General features: G+C 46.2%; 1 non-coding gene across 1 annotated transcript; it reads left to right on the top strand.

Moving 5' to 3' along the window:
• The first annotated feature begins 8,034 nt into the window (after positions 1-8,034).
• LOC114812715 lies at positions 8,035-8,172 on the top strand. Its single transcript, XR_003760366.1, has one exon. It is a non-coding gene; the product is annotated as a small nucleolar RNA SNORA7 (small nucleolar RNA).
• The last annotated feature ends 11,878 nt before the right edge of the window (positions 8,173-20,050 follow it).

Genomic DNA, 20,050 nt, shown 5'->3' with positions numbered 1-20,050 from the left:
CGTGGCTTAGTGGCAAGAGCGCGGGCTTGGGAGTCAGAGGTTGTGAGTTCTAACCCGCCTCTGCCACCTGTCAGCTGTGTGACTTTGGGCAAGTCACTTAACTTCTCTGGGCCTCAGTTACCTCATCTGTAAAATGGGGATTAAGACTGTGAGCCCCACGTGGGACAACGTGATTATCCTGTATCTACCCCAGTGCTCAGAGCAATGCTTGGCACATAGTAAGCGCTTAACAAATACCACAATGATTACTACAGTGCTCCACGTACAGCATGTGTTCAATAAATACCACTGATTGATTAAACTGATTCTGTTCCGAGCCCTAGGCGAAAACACCCTATAAAGAAGATACATCATATATGCACGTTAAGTCAGTGGGACCCAGCAGATTTGGAGAAAGGGCATAGGAATTCTCTTCCTGGCATTTTGGACTTGGATAAGTCTCCTCCTATTCCTATCCCTCTCTAGACTGTAAGCTACCTAAGGGCAAGGAACATGTCTACCAACTCTACTGTAATGTTCTCTCCCAAGAACTTAGTAGATTAGTAGAGTGTTCTGTACCCAGTAAGCATTCAATAAATATCACTGATTGACCGATTGTTATTCACCAATTCTGTAATTCAGTTTTTCCACTGACTTTATACCATTAAACCTCTGAAGAGAAAGAGGCACCACATCGAACATACCAAAAAACTACCAAAGATATTCAAACGTCAAACGGAAGCTTATTTAATAGAGCTGAAATGGACATTAGCATATAAGCCAGGAGAGGAGAAAACTACCAGGGAAGGTGAGTTTACTATGAAAATTATACAGAGTGCGTGAGGCAAAGAGGAAGATTTGAAAACAATACCCCACTTTCCAAACAGTCACTGAACCAGAGGGCCTGAGAGGCTCTAAGGTAAAGTGGATTGAGTTGCTTTCACATAAGACTTTGAAGCCACACTGGAAACCATATTTTCTGCACTAGGAAGCAAAGTTCATAGCTAACTGCTGCTTAATCCTCATTTGAAATTCTGCAGAATGGGAAGACTATTCAGAGGCTTCTCCACTTTGCTGTCCACTCTCACCACAGCTTCAGTCTAATGTGGCCTGTGGAACACCCGCTCCATCGTGGGAGAGCTTCCCTTCATCCTTAACCTGTTCCTGACCCAGTCACCGTTCTTCCTCGCCATCATTCACTCATTCATTCGATAGTATTTATTGAGCGCTTACTATGTGCAGAGCACTGTACTAAGTGCTTGGAATGTCGTGGCTCAGGGGAAAGAGCCCGGGCTTGGGAGTCAGGGGTCACGGGTTCGAATCCTGACTCTGCCACTTGTCAGCTATGGGCAAGTCACTTACCTTCTCTGTGCCTCAGTTACCTCATCTGTAAAATGGGGATTAACTGTGAGCCTCACGTGGGACAACCTGATGACCCTGTATCTACCCCAGTGCTTAGAACAGTGCTCTGCTCATAGTAAGTGCTTAACAAATATCAACGTCATTATTATTATTATTAATGACAGGCTTACAGTCTAATCGGAGGAGACAGATGGACAGAAACAAAACAACATAAATATGATAAATAGAATCAAGGGGATATACACCTCATTAACAAAATAAATAGGGTAATAAATAAATAGGGTAATAAAAATATATATACAAATGAGCACAGTGCTGAGGGGAGGGGAGGGGAGAGGGGAAGGAGCAGAAGAAAAGGGGGGAAAGGGGGCTTAGCTGAGGGGAGGTGAGGGGAGGTGAGGGGAGCTGAGAGGAGGTGAAGGAGGGAACAGGGAGAGGGCAGAGGGGGAGCAGAGGGAAAAGGGGAAGCTCAGTCTGGGAAGGCCTCTTGGAGGAGATGAGCTCTCAGTAGGGCTTTGAAGTGGGGAAGAGAGTTAGTTTGGCAGAGGTGAGGAGAGACGGCATTCCAGGACAGCAGGAGGACCTGGGCCAGAGGTTGACGGCGGGATAGGTGTGAACGGTGGAAGGTGAGGAGGTGGGCGGCAGAGGAGTGGAGTGTGCGGGGTGGGCAGGAGAAAGTGAGAAGGAAGGAGAGGTAGGAGGGGGCAAGGTGATGGAGAGACTTGATGCCCAGAGTGAGTGCTTTAAGGGTAACCATTAGAGGTTTTTAAGGAAAGGAGTGATATGCCCAGAGCGTTTCTGCAGGAAGATGATCCGAGCAGCGGAATGAAGAATAGACTGGAGTGGGGAGAGACAGGAGGAAGGGAAGTCGGAGAGAAGGCTGACACAATAATCCAGCCGGGATATTATGAGAGCTTGTACCAGTACGACAGCTGTTTAGATGGAGAGGAAAGGACGGATCTTGGCGATATTGTAAAGGTGAGACCGGCAGGCATCGGTGATGGATTGGATGTGTGGGGTGTACGAGAGAGCGGAGTCAAGGATGACACCGAGGTTGCGGGCTTGAGAGTCGGGAAGGATGGTCGTACCGTCCACAGTGACAGGGAAGTCAGGAAGAGGACAGGGCTGGGGAGGAAAGATGAGGAGCTCAGTGTTGGACATGTTGAGTTTTAGGTGGCGGGCAGACATCCAGGTGGAGACGTCCTGGAGGCAGGAGGAGATGAGAGCCTGAAGGGAGGGGGAGAGGACAGGGGAGGAGATGTAGATTTGGATGTCATCGGCGTAGAGATGATAGTTGAAGCCGTGGGAGCAAATGAGTTCACCAAGGGAGTCAGTGAAACCTGGTTCTCCCCAAATGACATGGTCTCACCTACCACTCTCTCCAGAGAGGGGCATTATCTTCTCCCACTCCCCAAAACTCTCTGGGAAAGAAGGGCACATTAGCTTCTTTTTTATCCCCCCCCCGGTGCTGCTTTCACAAAATCCCATCCCCCATCCCTTTCACTGAAAGCCACACTGCCCTCCTCCACTACCCACTCCAATTACTTGGGGTCGTTATTTACCATCCCAGGCCACAACTTCAACTTTCTGAAGAATTATGACCCCTTTCTCACTTTCCTTCTCTCTTTTTGATTTCCAACACTGATCCTCGGGGACTTCACCATCCAAGTGAATTTCCCTGACAGCTTTAACACTGCCTCCTTCCTCTCGCTCATCAACTGCACTGATCTCCTGCTCCGTCCCACCTCGCCCACTCTCCAATTTGGCCACACGCTCGATTTCATCATCTCAACACACTGTATGATCTCCAACCTCACCATCTCTGAAGTTCCACTTTCTTACTACCTCTTCACCTGGGTTCTTATCCCACCTCTGCACTTGCCTGCTGTGTTGCCTTGGGCAACTCATTTAACGTCTCTATCCTTCAGTTTCCTCATCTGCAAGATAGGGATCAGTACCTGTTCTCCCTCCAACTTACAACACGAGCTCCAGATGGGATTGTGTCCGATCAGGTTATCTTGTTTCTACCCCGACGCTTAGGACAGTGCTCGGCAAATACCTAAATTATTATGATCATTGTTATTATTAGTGTGAAAAAGACAGCTGATCATGTTGTACACTCTCCATGTGCCTTCGCAGATGAAGAGAAAAAATTGTCAGCCTTTAGAAGACAATGCCATTTATGGTCTTCTTCATTTATCCCAATTAACTTGTACCTACTCCAGCGCTTAGAATGATGCTTGACACAAAGTAAATGCTTCACGGATACCCTGATTATTATTATTTACCCCAGTTGAATCTTGCTGATACTATTTCATTGCCTTATATACTATCCGTAAATGCTTAACGGATACCCTGATTGTTATTATTTACCCCAACTGAATCTTGCCGATACTATTTCATTGCCTTATATACTGAATAGATGAGGTAGGAATTGATTTAAATTTCAAGGCTGGATCATTAAAATACCATGAATTTGGGGGATTTCTTTTCACTTCAATAGCATTTGCAAATGTTCTGCAAAACTAGCAGCCTCAGGTGACTTTTCCCAAAATAGCTTAATTCTTATGATCAAGAAAACTAAATTTCTTGCACTTCATCTTCCCTATACTGACTGGGGGTTCATTGTGTTTTTCTTGCGCCAAAAGATACTAGAATGTGGTGATGCAGCTAAAGCTAGGCCTATCCATGCACAGGCCCAGTACACCAGTCTGAAGGGAGAGAGAGACATTAAAATAAATTACAGATAGAGGAAATAGGAGGGTATCAGGACATGCAGGTGAGTGCTGTGGGGCCGAGATGACTAGTAGAGTGCTTTAAGGGTATCTAGACAAGTGCATAGTTAACAGAGAGTGGATCGTGAATAGGATGGTTTAGTAAAATGTTGCTCTACTAAGTGGTTGAGAAAGTATACCAGTAGCAGAACACATGTTCTCTACTTTCATACACTTTCATAAGAATAGATCAGATTGAAATAGCTGAATATATAATTAAATATACATTTATACCTAAGTGCTAAGCGTGGCTGGTGGGGCTTTTTTGTGGTATTTGTTAAGTGCTATGTGTCAAGCACTGTTCTAAGCACTGGTGTAAATACAAGTTAATCAGGTCAGACATCATCCCTGTCCCACATGGGGCTCTCATTCTAAATAGAAGGGAGAACAGGATTTGACTCCCCATTTTACAGTTGAAGAAAATGAGGCACAGAGAAGTTAAATGACTTGCCCGAGGTCACCCAACAAGCAATTGGCAGAGCCGGAATTAGAAACCAGGTCCTCTGGCTCCCAGGCCCGGGCTTATTCCACCAGGCCATGCGTCACCCCAGGAGTTGACGCAAGTTAAGATATTGGAAATCAATCAGGGAAGGTTTCCTGGGAGGAGTGGAATTTTGGGAGGGCTTTAAATAATAATGTTGGTATTTGTTCAGTGCTTACTATGTGCAGAGCACTGTTCTAAGCGCTGGGGTAGATACAGGGTCATCAGGTTGTCCCACGGGAGGTTCACCGTTGATCCCCATTTTACAGATGAGGTAACTGAGGCACAGAGAAGTGAAGTGACTTGCCCACGGTCACACAGCTGCCAAGTGGCAGAGCCGGGATTCGAACTCATGACCTCCGACTCCCAAGCCCGTGCTCTTTCCACTGAGCCACACTGCTTCTCTTCTTCTCTTTAAAGATGGTGAGAGCTATGGACCTGTGGATTTGAAAGGATTTTGGAGTTTCAAGCAGAGAAAAAGTATAAGCAAAGGGTTGGAGGTGGACGTTAGAGTCTACAGAATCTACGGCTGTCCTACTCCATTTGGTCTCTTTATTGAAACTACCTTCACCTTATGCACAAATGGGCACACTCAACACTTCCCTCTCCACTGAACTGAACTCCCTTGATCCCCATCAGTCAGTCAATCATATTTATGGAGCGCTTTACTGTGTACAGAGCACTGTACTAAGTACGTGGGAGCGTAAAATAAGAGCAAAAGCTCCTCGCTATTGGTTTCAAAGCTCTCCATCACCTTGCCCCCTCCTATCTCACCTCCCTTCTCTCCTTCTACCGCCCACCCCACACAGTCCGCTCCTCTGCCGCTAACCTCCTCACGGTCCCTCGTTCTCGCCTGTCCCACCGTTGTCCCCGGCCCACATCCTACCGCTGTCCTGGAATGCCCTCCCTCCTCACATCCACCAAACTAGCACATTTCCTCCCTTCAAAGCCCTACTGAAGGCTCACCTCCTCTAGGAGGTGAGCCTCCCTTTTCCTGTGCTCCCCCTCCCCTCCCCATCGCCTGACACGCTCCCTTTGCTCTACCCCTCTCTCCGCCCCACAGCACTTGTGTATATATGTACATATTTATAATTCTATTTATTTTTATTAATATTGTGTATATAGCTATAATTTCATTTATTTATAATGATGCTATTGATGCCTGTTTACTTGTTTGGATGTCTGACTCCCCCCTTCTAGACTGTGATCCCACTGTGGGCAGGGATTGTCTCTATTTGTCGCTGAATTGTACTTCCCAAGTGCTTAGTACAGTGCTCCGCACACAGTAAGCACTCAGTGAATATGATTGAAAGAATAACAGTAAACAGACATATGGCCTTTGGGCGTCTGATATCCGTCCCACCCCCTCAGCTCTTCTGTACATACATTCAAATTATATGTTATGAATTACTTATTTATTCATATTAATGACTGTCTCCCCCCTACGCTGAAAACTCACTGTGGGCAGGAAACTTGTCTGCTAATTCTGCTGTATTCTCCCAAGTGCTTAGTACAGTGTTCTGCACATAATAAGCACTTAATAAACACTGTTGATGGATTGATTGATTGAAGTGTAATTAGAAAGTTAGAATGGGAAGAGTGAAAAGTGTAAGCTGCAGCGTGGTGGATAGAAAGAGCTGAAATGTAATATGGGGAAAGTTGGTGGAGAGCCTTTTTGTCTGGATTTTTGCTGTCGAGTCGTCTCCGACTCATAGCGACTCCAAGGACGTATCTCTCCCAGAACCTCCGACCTCCGTCTGCAATCGTTCTGGCAGTGTATCCCTAGAGTTTTCTTGGTTAAAATATGGAAGTGGTTTACAGTTGCTTTCTTCCATGCAGAAAACTTGAGTCTCCACCCTCAACTCCCTCCCATGCCGCTGCTGCCCAACACAAGTGAGTTTTGACTTGTAGCAGATGGCCTATCTCTCACTAGCCGCCGGCCAAGCTAGGAATGGAATGGGTATGCCTCTAATTGACTCTCCCTCCCATAGCTGAAACTGGCAGAGTACTGGAAACTCTCCGGGTGCAGTCCTGAGAGTTTAAACTAATGATAAATAATTTTATTCATGATGGAGAGGGAAACTTCCTATAACAGACTCAAACTTTTCTTAAAACAACAAAAAACATCCAAACTCATGTGGGTAACAGGAGAGTTTATCTCAAAGATAATCTTAGCCGATTCTGCACATCAAAACCAACAATACAGTGACCCATTCCTCTTCTCTAACACAAGTCGTGCTCAACTAATAAGGAATAAAACTTCCGAGACACCAGAAGCAGCATGGCCTAGTGGATAAAGCACAGGCCTGGAAGTTAGGAGGACACGGGTTCTAATCCTGACTCCCACCACTTCTCTTCCGTGTGACTTGGGCAAGTCACTTAACTTTTCTGTGCCTTGGTTATCTCACCTGCAAAATGGAGATGTAAAATGAGACCCGTGTGGGACAGGGACGGTGTCCAACTTGATTTACTTGTATCTGCCTCAGCGCTTAATCCAATGCCTGGCACATAGTGAGCGGTTAACAGATGCCATAAAAAAAATGAGTCCCAATTTTGCTTAGATAATCTATGCTTCCCCACTTTTAAACAGCGGCTCACTCCCTTACTGAAAAATCATAAATCAGAACCTAATGCACCTTTAGAAAACCCGGCATTTGGGGAAGAGTCCCGAGGGCAATCCTGATGAAAAACACATCTGTGAACCTTTGCCACAGCAAAAAAGGGGGTGCTGTCATGCAGTTGTTAGCACCTGCTAGATTATGTGAGCCCAGCTATGATCCCAGCCCCCTGATTTTCTTCTTGTTCTCAGAGAGTCTTTAATTCTGAATCCACCTCTGGCTCTCTTCACTAAATTTAATGCATATTCCCACTTCCAATATAAATGCATTCTGAATATTTATGGAACATGGAATGTATTCATTCTCCGAGAGGTTCTCAGCATTCATCAAAGTACATTTCATATTCAGAAATGAGCAGGAGGGAATATATAAAAAATGCACTGGGCAGTACCGTTTCATTGGTCTGGGGACAACTGGCCGAAACCCATCCCAACTTGACACCGAGTTCCAACCTGGTGTTTCCGAGATCCAAAAAGCAGCTGGAAGCACAGTCTATGGTCTGTTTGCATCTCACTGGTTCTCCGTTCTTGGCAGGACTAGAATTTTCAAGGAATGCTAATTATAGCAGAAAACCCTACCTTCACGGATTAGCGAAACTAAGTCTGGAATCCAGCGATGATTTTGAGTAAGAAAAGCTAGTGATTATCCAAACCAAAGCAGTCAGATTTACCAGGTCACAATCCTCCTTCCCAGTTATGTCATCATCCCCGAACAAAGGACTAGTGGATAATGAACTGTTGTTTCGCCAATTAATAAGTGTCACAGCCCAGAACTGAGGCTTCCCCAGCGTTATTTAGGGAGGGGATGGAATAATAGGGTGTCCCGCTCAGGGTCACACCTGGAGAGTTTCCAGCACTCTACCAGTCTCGCCACTCAGAGGGAGAGTCAAACAGAGGCCTACCCATTCCATTCCTAGCTTGGGCAGTGGCTAGCGAGTGGAAGGCAATCTGCTGCAAGTCAAAACTCACCTGTGTTGGGCAATAGCAGCATGGGTGAGACTTGAAGGCAGAGACTCGAATTTACCGCGTGGAAGGAGGCAACGGTAAAACACTTCCGTATTTTTACCAAGAAAACTCTACGGATACACTACCAAAACGATTACAGCCGGAGGTGGGGGGTTCTGGGAGAGATGTATCCATGGTGTCGCTATGGGTTGGAGACGACTCGACAGCATAAGACAAGACAAAGTTTGAAGCCTGGAACAAGTGCTGCTGCCTAAGAATTCTGCTCCTTACATGACTTCCTGGAACATTCATTCAATACTATTTATTGAGCGCTTACTATGTGCAGAGCATTGTGCTAAGGGCTTGGAATGTACAAATCGGTAACAGATACAGGCCCTGCCCTTTGACGGGCAACAGACTGGGAGTCCCACAGCTCTGTGGGAAAGTTTAAAGCCAATGATCAAAGGCCTCATTTTATGCAGAAGCCTCTGGAAACTTTTGAGAAGAAGAATGGTTTTTCAGAAGGACTCAGAAACGGCACTGTGAAAAGACAAGATTTCTCCCCACCCAACATTTTTTGTGTGGCGAGACACTATAGGATATAATTCATATTCCAAAAAAAATAGGCACAGGTCAACAAAAAAGTTATCTCTGTTATGTATAGATAAGAATAATTTTTGTATTTATTAATAATAATAGTAATAAGAACTGTGGTATTTGTTAAGGGTTTACTATGTTCCAGGCACTGAACTAAGTGCTTGGGAGAGTATAACAGAATTACCAGATATGTTCCCTGCTCATAACGTGCTTACAGTCGAGTGCTTACTTTGTGTCAAGCACTCGACTAAGCACTGGGGTAGATACAAGGTAATCGGGTCCCACATGGGGTTCCCACACTAAGTAGGAGGGAGAGCCGATATCGACTTCCCATTTTACCAATAAAGGAACTGAAGGACAGAGAAGTTCACTGACTTGCCCAAGTTCACACGGCAGACAAGTGGAGGAGCTGGGATTAGAAGCCAGGTCTTCTGACTCCCAGGCCCGTACTCTTTCCAGTAATAATAATGTTGGTGTTTGTTAAGCGCTTACTATGTGCAGGGCACTGTTCTAAGCGCTGGGGGAGATACAGGGTCATCAGGTTGTCCCACGTCAGGCTCACAGTTAATCCCCATTTTCCAGATGAGGGAACTGAGGCACAGAGAAGTGAAGTGACTCGCCCACAGTCACACAGCTGACGAGTGGCAGAGCCGGGAGTCGAACCCATGACCTCTGACTCCGAAGCCCAGGCTCTTTCCATTGAGCCACGCTGCTTCCCACAACAGATATATCTTCAATATTTGGGGTGAGAGAACTGAATTTGAGAACAGGATGGCAATTTTTCAGGAGATGGAGGCTATGTAAGCTCCGTGTGGGCAGGAATCATATCTATCAACTCTTATCACATTGTACTCAATCAATTGTTTTTATTGAGCACTTATTATGTGCAGAGCAGTGTATTAAATGCTCGGGAGAGTACAATTCCACAGAGTTGGCAGACATTTCCTGCCCACAGTGAGCTTCCAATGAAGCAGCATAGCCTGGTGGAAAGAGCACGGCCCTGTGAGTCAGAGGATCTGGGTTCTAATCCCTGGTCCACCCCTTACCTGTTTCTAACCCGGGGCAAGTCACAGAACTGCTCTGTGCCTCAGTTTCCTCAACTGCAAAATGTGGATTCAATGTTTTTTCTCATTCCTACTTAGACTGAGTCCTATGTGTAACAAGGGGTGTGTCTGATCTGATTAACTTGTATCTGCCCCCGCCCCTAAACAGTGTTCGAAGCAGAATAAGCACTTCACAAATACGATCAAAAGTGCTTAGTACTGTGTTCTGAGCACTGTAAACACTCAATAAATACCACCGATCGATTGAGAATATCCACCCGAGTCCCCAGATGGGTCCACTCTTCTTGTGAACTCACTAGAGTCTCTGAAATGGCTTCTGAGACTTTTGAGATAAAAAGGAAAAGAAGCCAGGCAGTACTTGGGAAAATTTGGAGGAAAGTTGCAAAATGTGAGAACTCCCAGTAGAAGTCTTCAAAATGCACTTTTGGAAAATACTGAAACTAAGTCAGAAAGCTGGGCAGTGTTTTGTCAGATTGTCTCTAAGTTTCTGCTTTTTAAGCTGTTCAGATATTTCCTTAATTTATCTAAATCTCAGTGTGGAGAAAACTTGTTGCTGAATGACTCTAGTGTCACCTCCCAACTATGTCCTAAATCAGAAAGAGGAGTCGGTGCCCAGAGAAGTTTCAGACTTCCTGCGGGCTGATCTTCAGCACGGTACTCTGCCCAGAGTTAAGTGCTCCATTCTGAGAAAGTCACTCTGCTTCAAAAATGCCCTGCGTAAGGAGAACGGGTCTCAGTTTAGAGCATTCTGTGCTTGACAGAATAATAAAGCACAAGATTTTGCTCCCTAGAGGAATCGGAGTAATAAAATCATCTTTAATCTTTGTCCCTGTAAGGCAGTCTCAACACCTGTTATCCTTGAAAGCATCATGGGGAAAGCAGTATGTGAATTCATCGGAAGATGGGTAATTATTCTAGCTAATTATTCATTTTGATGGGGGGGAGGGGGCAATTTTAAATGCTCTTTCAGGTAACCGAGCAGTTTCCTTCACTCCAAGCTGACGCTACAGCAGTGTGGGATGAGAGCCAACACCCTGCCTCTTACCACAGGTCTTTACTACCACCCTATTTCTTCGCTCCAGGGAAAGTTGCTGTTCGTTGTTTGTTTGTGGTATTTGTTGAGCTCTTACTACGTGCCAGGCACTGTACTGTGTACAGATACAAGAAAATGGGATTCGACACAGTCCCCGTCCCACCGAGAGCTCGTCGCCTTAATCCCCATTTTACAGACAAGGTAACTGAAGCACAGAGAAGTAAAGTGACTAGTCCAAGGTCACACAGCAGACAAGTTAGCGGAGCCACTATTAGAACCCAGGTCCTCTGACTCCCAGGTCCATGCTCTTCTACTAGGCCACACTGCTTCTCCGGTCATGAAAGCCAGTCACATATGTAGGTATGGATATCAATCAATCATATTTATTAATAATGTTGGTATTTGTTAAGCACTTACTATGTGCAGAGCACTGTTCTAAGCGTGAGGGTAGATACAGGGTCATCAGGTTGTCCCACGTGAGGCTCACAGTTAATCCCCATTTTACAGATGAGGGAACTGAGGCACAGAGAAGTGAAGTGATTTGCCCACAGTCACCCAGCTGACAAGTGGCAGAGCTGGGATTCAAACCCATGACCTCTGACTCCCAAGCCGGGGCTCTTTCCACTGAGCACTTATTTATTGAGCACTTACTGTGGGCAGAGCACTGTGCAAAGCACTCAGAAGAGTAAAATATAACAGAGTTGGTAGACACATTTGCTGCCTGTATATATGTAAGAATAACTGTATAACTGTCCTTTCTGGAAGAAGATGCCGCGGACTATCAGATCCTACCCATGCAAAATTGGGTGGCTGAAGAGAATATTCAATCAGTCAAAGAAATTTATTGTTTATTGTGAGCAGAACGCTGTATTAAGCACTTGGGAGAGTATGATAATAATAGTAATAATGAAAATGATGATAACAGTTGTAGTAGTCATTAAGAGCTTACTATTCATTCATTCATTCGATCGTATTTAGTGAGCGCTTACTATGTGCAGAGCACTGTACTAAGCGCTGGGAATGTCCAAATCGGTAACAGATACAGTCCCTGCCCTTTGATGGGCTTACAGTCTAATCGGGGGAGACGCCAGGCTCTGTACTCAGCGCTGGGGGAATGGAGGGATCACAAGCAAATTGGTTGGACACAGTCCCTGTCCCACACGGGGCTCAGAATCTGAAGCCCCATTTTACAGATGAGGTAACTGAGGCATGGAGAAGCAAAGTGACTTCCCCAAGGTCACGCAGCAGACCGGTGGCAGAACTGGGATCAGAGCCCATGACATTCTGACTCCCAGGCCTGTGCTCCATCCACTAGATAACAGGGTTGTTAGCCGTGTTCCCTACCCACGGAATCTTACAGCCTAGAGGGAGAGAGAGATACTAAAATAAATTCTGGATGTGCACCGAAGTGCTGTGGGCCTGAGGGTGGAGTCAACATCAAGTGCTGAAAGGGTACAGGTCCTAGTGCATAGGCAATGAGAAGCGGTGTGATCTAGCGCACAAGCCTTGGAGTCTGGAGGACCTGGGTTTTAATTCCAGCTCCTCCATTTGTCTGTTGCGTGACCTTGGGCGAGTCACTTTAGCTTGTCTGAATTTCCTCTCTAAAACTGTACTAAAATCACATCTACTCCAAAAAACCTCTTTTCCCCTACCCTCTCTCACTTTCTTATGGTATTTGTTAAGTGCTTACTTGGTGCCCAGCACTGTACTCTCATCTCTTTCCGTTTCAAAATTTTATTAAAATCACATCCACTCCCCAATTCCCCCTGCTGTTAAGCCCTCTTTTCTCCTACTCCCTCTTACTTTTTTATGGTATTTGTTTAGTGCTTACTCTGTGCTCAGCACTGTACTAAGGGCTGGGGTAGATTCAAGCTAATCAAGTAAATTCAGAGGGAAGACGTGGGCAAGGGGTTGGAGGGGAGATAGGCGAGATCGAAGTATAGCGACTAAGCCGGTGTCAGAGGGGCAAAGTCTGAAGAATGTGCGTAGTAATAATAATGATAATAATGTTGGTATTTGTTAAGCGCTTACTATGTGCGGAGCACTGTTCTAAGCACTGGGGTAGACACAGGGGAATCAGGTTGTGCCACGTGGGGCTCACAGTCTTAATCCCATTTTACAGATGAGGGAACTGAGGCACAGAGAAGTGAAGTGACTCGCCCGCAGTCACACAGCTGACAAGTGGCAGAGCCGGGAAAATAAGGGAGGGCAAGTAGTAGAAAACGAGGGAGGGTAAGGCAGGAGTGAGCAAGCTGATAGAGTGATTTAAATCCAGTGGCAAGGAGTTTCAAACAGAACCTTCTGCTTGATGCTGGAGAGGAGGGGCAACCCCTGGGATTTCTCGAAGAGCGGCGAAGACGTGGGCTGAACTTTTTTTTAGGAAAATGATCCAGGCTGCACAGTGAAGTATGGATTGGAGTGAGGAGAGACGGGAGGTAGGCAGATCAGCGAGGAGGCTGAAGCAGTAGTTAAGGCAGGACATGATAAGTGCTTGAGTCAGCAGAGTAGCAGTTTGGATGGAGAGGAGAAGGTGGATTTTAGCGATGTGGTGAAGTTAGAACCGACGGGATTTGGCGACACTGAATTTGTGGGTTGAATGAAAGAGACGAGTCAAGGATAATGCCAAGATTACATGCTTGTGCGCTAGGGAAGAAAATGGTGCTGTCTCCACAAGCAGCAAGGCACAGAGGACAGAGCACGGGCCTGGGAGTCGAAAGGTCATGGGTTCTAATCCCAGCCCTACCACTTGTCTGCTGGGTGACTCAGGGCAGGTCACTTCACTTCTCTGTGCCTCAGTTCCCTCATCTGTAAAATGCCAGTCACTGTATTAAATTCTGGGGGTAGACAAAAGATATTCGGGTTGGACATAATCCCTGACCCAGTAGGGACTCAGAGTCTAAATCCCCATTTTACTGTTGTTGTAAAATAAGCGACTGGAAAACTAAACCCTTGCCTAAGCCCCAACGGCAAATCACGAGCTGCGGATAACTCCTGGTTGTATCCACCCCAGTTCTTAGTACAGTGCTTGGCACGCAGTAAGCGTTTAGCAAATACCACAGTTATTATTAATTATTAAATGACCCTCTTCGATTTTAAATAGTACTGAGGCCTTTATTTCCTCCCGCCCATTCAGAAAATCCCAGAATAACTTCCGCACACAATACTCCCTTCCGCTGATGACTATATTGTTCTGAACATTGAAAAAACCTACCTACGCTCCCCTCCTTCCCACTCCCACAAATTCATCAAACCTCCCTGAAACCTAAATGACCTCTCACCCACGTCCCGCCTCTGGAACACTCTCCTCCTTCATATCCATGCTCTAGTGGATAGAGCGTGGGCCTGGGAGTCAAAAGGTCATGAGTTCTATTTCTGGCTCTGCCACTTGTCTGCTGGGAGACCTTGGGCAAGTCAATTCACTTCTCTGAGCCGCAGTTACCTCATCTGTAAAAACGGGGATTGAGACTGTGAGCCCCATGCGGGACAGGGACTGTGTCCAACCCGATTTGCTTGTATCTGCCCCGGTACTTAGGTCAGTGCCTGGAGCATAGCATGTAACAAATACCATCATTAAACGACAGACACTTACTCTCCTCCTCTTCGAAGCATTACTGAAGACACATCTCCTCCGAGAGGCCCTCCCCGATGAAACCCCCTTTCCTCTTCTTCCTCTCCCTTCTGCATCTCCCTGACTTGCTTCCTTTGCTCGGTGGCCCTCCCCGCCCCACAACACTTATGTACATATCCATAATTTATGCATTTATATTAATGTCAGTCTCCCCCTCTTAACCGTAAGCTCGTCGTGGATAGAGAATGTGTCCGTCTACTCTTATACTGTACTCTCCAAACTGCTTAGTACGGTGCTCCGCACGCGGTAAGTGCTCAATAGGTACAGTTGAATGAATGAATACTTCGAGGCAAAGTCTTAAGTCTTCGAATCACCGTCGGAGGATTGGATTTCCATTCGGTGTCCTTCCTTCTTGTGTTCCTCGGCCCGCTGAATGGCATCCTGGCATCCTGAGCCCAGGCCTTCGGTTACCAGGGATTTGTATGAAAAGAAAAGCACGTGCACCCGCAGCGGCCAATAACAGGGGCCTTTCTCCCCGCTAGCAGGCCGAGCAGAGGCGCTACCGGTTGAGTGGCCATAGCGCTTGAGCCGCAGTTCTCACGCCCTTCGGCAGGTTGGGGGCCCAGGGTCAGTAAGGGCTTTGGAAGTGGGTCGGGCTGGGATTGATTTCCCGTCCCCTCTTTCTCGGAGGCTGCCAGTTGGACCTCTTACAGAAGCATTACATTTCCAATCAGCCATCTCTGCATTGGGAACTAGCTCCCCTTTGGGACAGTTGGCCGGCCCTGACAGGGTTTGCTTTGACTTAGGAGCCGGTGGAGAGAGACTGCCCTGGAGCCCCAGACTTCCTAAAAATAATAGTGGTATGTGCATAGAATTTACTATACACCAAGCACTGTACTAAGCAGTGGAGAAGGTTCAAGATAATCATGTCGGACACAGTCCCCGGCCCGCATGGTGCTCATTGTCTTAGAGGGAAGGGAACCGGTATTAAATCCCCGTTTTGCACAGGAGAGGGTGCAACAAGTTAAGTGATTTGATCAAAGTCACAATAATAAGAATGTTGGTATTTGTTAAGCGCTTACTATGTGCCGAGCACTGTTCTAAGCGCTGGGGTAGACACAGGGGAATCAGGTCGTCCCACGTGGGGCTCACAGTCTTCATCCCCATTTTACAGATGAGGGAACTGAGGCCCAGAGAAGTGAAGTGACTTGCCCACACTCACACAGCTGACAAATGGCCGAGCCGGGATTTGAACCCATGACCTCTGACTCCGAAGCCCGTGCTCTTTCCACTGAGCCACGCTGCTTTTGTCACAGACAGAACTAGGATTAGAACCCAACTCCTCTGATTCTCCCTCCAGTGGATTTTGTTTTAAAGAGATGGGGATAAGGAAAAGGCAGAGAAAGGAGGAAGCAGCTGATTCTACTTCTTTCCCCTCTCTTCTGGATCGCTGTTGCTCCTTCCCATGGCTATCAACACTGCATGTACTTAGACATAACTTATTTACGTTCATCTCTCTCTCTCCCTCTAGACTGCAACCTCACTGTGTGGAGAAGCAGCGTGGCTCAGCGGAAAGAGCCCGGGCTTGGGAGTCGGGGGTCATGGGTTCGAATCCCGACTCTGCCATTTGTCAGCTGTGTGACGGTGGGCAAGTCACTTAACTTCTCTGTGCCCCAGTTACCTCATCTGTAAAACGGGGATTAAGACTGTGAGCCTCACGTGGGACGACCTGATTCCCCTGTATCTACCCCAGCGCTTAGAACAGTGCTCGGCACATAGTGAGCGCTTAACAAATACCAACATTATTACTGTGGGCAAGGAAAATGTCTATCAATTCTGTTGCATTATACTCTCCCAAGTGCTTAGTATATTGCTCTGCACACAGTAAGCACTCAGTAAATACCAATGATTGATTCATCGATCGATAGGTTGGAGAACAGGTATTTAATCCCCATTTTACAGTTGAGGAAACGGAGGCACAGAGAAGTTATTTGCCCATGGTCACACAGCAGATCGGGATTAGAACACAGATCCCCCAATTCTCCAGCCAGTGTTCTTTGTACTAGAGTAAAGGAACAGGAAGAAGGGAAAGGCAGAGAAAGGATGAAACAGCTGCCTCTACTTCCTTCCCCGTCTTCTGGATTTATGCCACCCCCTTCCTGAGGTTATTAACAAGTTTTGTCCATATCCTTATCTGATTTTTTTATATCATTCCTTTTAGACTGTTAACTTGCTGTGGCCAGGGAAAGTGTCTACCAACTCTGTTGTATTCTCCCAAGTGCTTAGTACAATGCTCTGCACACGAGAAGCAGCGTGGAAAGAGCCCGGGCTTGGGAGTCAGAGGTCATGGTTTCTGATCCCGGCTCCGCTCAGCTGTGTGACCTTGGGCAAGTCACTTAACTTCTCTGTGCCTCAGTTACCTCATCTGTAAAATGGGGATGAAGACTGTGAGCCCTTCTTGGGACAACCTGATTCCCTTGTATCTACCCCAGCGTTTAGAACAGTGCTCGGCACATAACAAATACCGACATTATTATTATTATTATTAATAAATACTGATAGATTGTTTGATTGACAGATGACTGTAGCCAGTAAGCATGGACTGGGAGACTCACACGAGGATTCTGCAACCTCTGGCCTACACGTGTGGCCTTTTCTACACCGACATGAGACTGGCTCTATATAGAAGATGTGGCTTTCCGTCTTGGGGGGAAGACCTGCATCCTGTTTTCCAGAATTTCTCAGAGCTCTTGCAACGTGTCTATATGATTAAGAGATTGGAAAAGGGGTGAGATTTGGGGAAAACAGAGCTTGAAGGAGAAATAAAATGATGTCCAAAGAAGCAAAGCCACACACAAAGAGATCCAGAATGCACACAGTTTTCTCCTTTAACTCAGGGATTGCGTTTTGGCAAAATTCCACATGAAGAAGACTTGTTCTCTAGTACTCATCACATCCTGCATCCTCTACCTTGTACATACTTACTTGCATACACACGTACCAGCACAGACTTTCTTCGGACACTACACTGTGCCGTATCCAAACAGCCTCGCGCTGTCGGACAAAATTTCTCTAACTCCCCCTCTCGCCGAACCGCACAGCGAAGAGACACATTAAGGCACGACTGCGGGCATATGAATGATTAATGTTAATGGTTAATGATTAATTCATGGTTTCATTTAACCAAAGCTAGTGCTACTGGTAACCTATTTCACAGCAAATTGATAGGTTCTCGAATTAACTTCAGGTAATAACAAGTACAAATGGCATTCAGCCACTCTAGCCTGTGAAATCATTGTTTTTTGGCCTCGAAATCGACGTATCGCAAGTGAATAGCATATGCAGACTCTGGCCTTGTTACATCGGCTCTGAACCGCCAGTGCTCTCAATGTATCACCCAAGAAGTTGTCAAGAAAAGCACCAGCAGCTGGCTGTGCAGATGTCAACAACAGCTGCTCTTTGTCATCTTGAGATGTTTGAGTATCGCTTAGTAGCTCTCTTCCATTTTTCTCCAAACTTTGACATTTATGCTTGAAATTATTCCATCCTCGTGTCTACGTTCATTTTGAAATTTTATCCACATGTATCCAGATCCCTTTACGGAAAACGGAACTAAAAATTAGCCCTGCCACGAAGCCAAATGGTGGGTGGAAAAATCTCAGCTGACAGTAGTACCCACCCCGAAAGTATGAATTTCATAATCATTGACGTTATAATAATAGTAATGATAACAATGATAATAATAACTGTGGTATTTCCTAAGTGCTTACAATGTGCCAAGCATTGTGCTAAATGTCGAGATAGGTACAATGCAATCAGAATGGAAATAATCCCTGTCGCAAAGGGAATGTACATTCCAAGTGCTTAGTACAGTGCTCTGCACATAGGAAGCGCTCAATAAATACGATTGAATGAATGAATTAATGTGCAGCCCAAGGGGAGGAGGAACAGGATTTAATTCCCACTGTACAGCTGAGGAAATTGAGGCACAGAGAATTGAAGTGACTTACCCAAGTCCACACAGCAGACAAGTGGCAGAGCTGAGATTAGAACCCCAGTCTCTGGACATCGCCACGATCCGCTCTTTCCTCTCCATCCAAACTGCCATCTTGCTGGAACAATCTCTCATAATGTCCCAACTGGATTATTGCATCAGCCTCCTCTCTGATCTCCCATCCTCCTGTCCCTCCCTGTCCGCTTCAGTCTATTCTTCATTCCGCTGCACGGATCGTCTTCCTGCAGGAACGCTCAGGGCCTGTCACTCCCCTCCTCGAAAACCTCCAGTGGTCGCCTCTCGATCTCCACACGAAACAAAAAGTCCTCACTCTTGGCTTCAAAGCTCTCCAACACCTTGCCCCCTCATACCTCACTTCCCTTCTCTCCTTCTACTGCCCACCCCGTACACTTCGCTCCTCTGCCGCTCACCTCCTCACGGTCCCCCATTGTCGCCTGTCCCGCAGCCGACCCCTGGCCCACGTCCTACCGCTGATTTGGAATGCCCTCCTTCCTCACATCCGCCAAACTAACTCCCTTCCCCTCTTCAAAGCCCTCCTGAGAGCTCACCTCCTCCAGGAGGCCTTCCCAGGCGGAGCCCTCCCTTTCCCTCTGCCCCTCCTCCCCTCCCCATTGCTCCTACTCCCTCTGTTCTACCCTTTTCCCCCTCCCCACAGCTCTGGTGTATATTTGTATATACTATTCATTACTCTATTTTACTAATGATGCGTATTTGGCTACGATTCTATTTACCTGTTTTGATGGTACTGATTCCTGACTCCTTGTTTTGTTGCCTGTCTTCCCCTTTTAGACTGTGAGCCCGTTTCTGGTCAGGGATGGTCTCTATCTGTTGCCGAACTGTACATTCCAAGCGCTTAGCACAGTGCTCTGCACACAGTAAGTGCTCAATAAATACGATTGGATGAATGAATGAATGATTCCCAGTCCAGTGCTCCGTCCACTAGGTCACCATCCAATCATTCTACCATCCATAGAGATGTCAGTAGGGAAACAACAGATCAAATCTGAAAGGGAACGAAATGGCCAATTAGTCATTTCTGAGGTGGTTTCCCTACATGTGATCCACGAGTCAATCTTCTGACCTGTATGAGGCGGGATGAAATAAAATGTATAGACTGTAGGTTCAGCGGGAATAATATTAAATCACCCGTTTCACATGATCTAACCGACAAAATCAAATTTCTTGTGTTCAGACCTTGCATCTAAGCCTCCTTTCCACCTTCGGTCCCTTCTAAACTATTTGGAGGCCATTTGAGTAAATGTTCTACCAGTGTTCCCTGATTTACCTGTTCTTCTTTGAGGGAACAGAGCCTAGGGTGACACCACTGACAACACTCAAAAACTCAGGATGCTCCTGTTCCAATCCCGCCACCACACAAGGAAAACAGACTTTTTGGTCCAGGTTTTTGTACATATGCTTCTATGGCATTTCCTAGAAAAGTGCTCGTATTTTTATTTTATAAGATTTATAGGTCACAACTGTCACTCAGCACTTAGCAAATGACACATAACGTTAACAGAAGCAATAATAATAACCGTTGAAGTAATAGTAACATTTACCGAGCAACTAATCAATTACACAACACTCGATCCGGGGTATTCATCGAGTGCTTCCG

Source organism: Ornithorhynchus anatinus, chromosome 5 (assembly GCF_004115215.2).
Source record: "Ornithorhynchus anatinus isolate Pmale09 chromosome 5, mOrnAna1.pri.v4, whole genome shotgun sequence".
Taxonomy (NCBI): domain Eukaryota; kingdom Metazoa; phylum Chordata; class Mammalia; order Monotremata; family Ornithorhynchidae; genus Ornithorhynchus; species Ornithorhynchus anatinus.
Note: the sequence above shows the minus strand (reverse complement) of the source record. Positions and strands in the feature narration are given on the sequence as shown.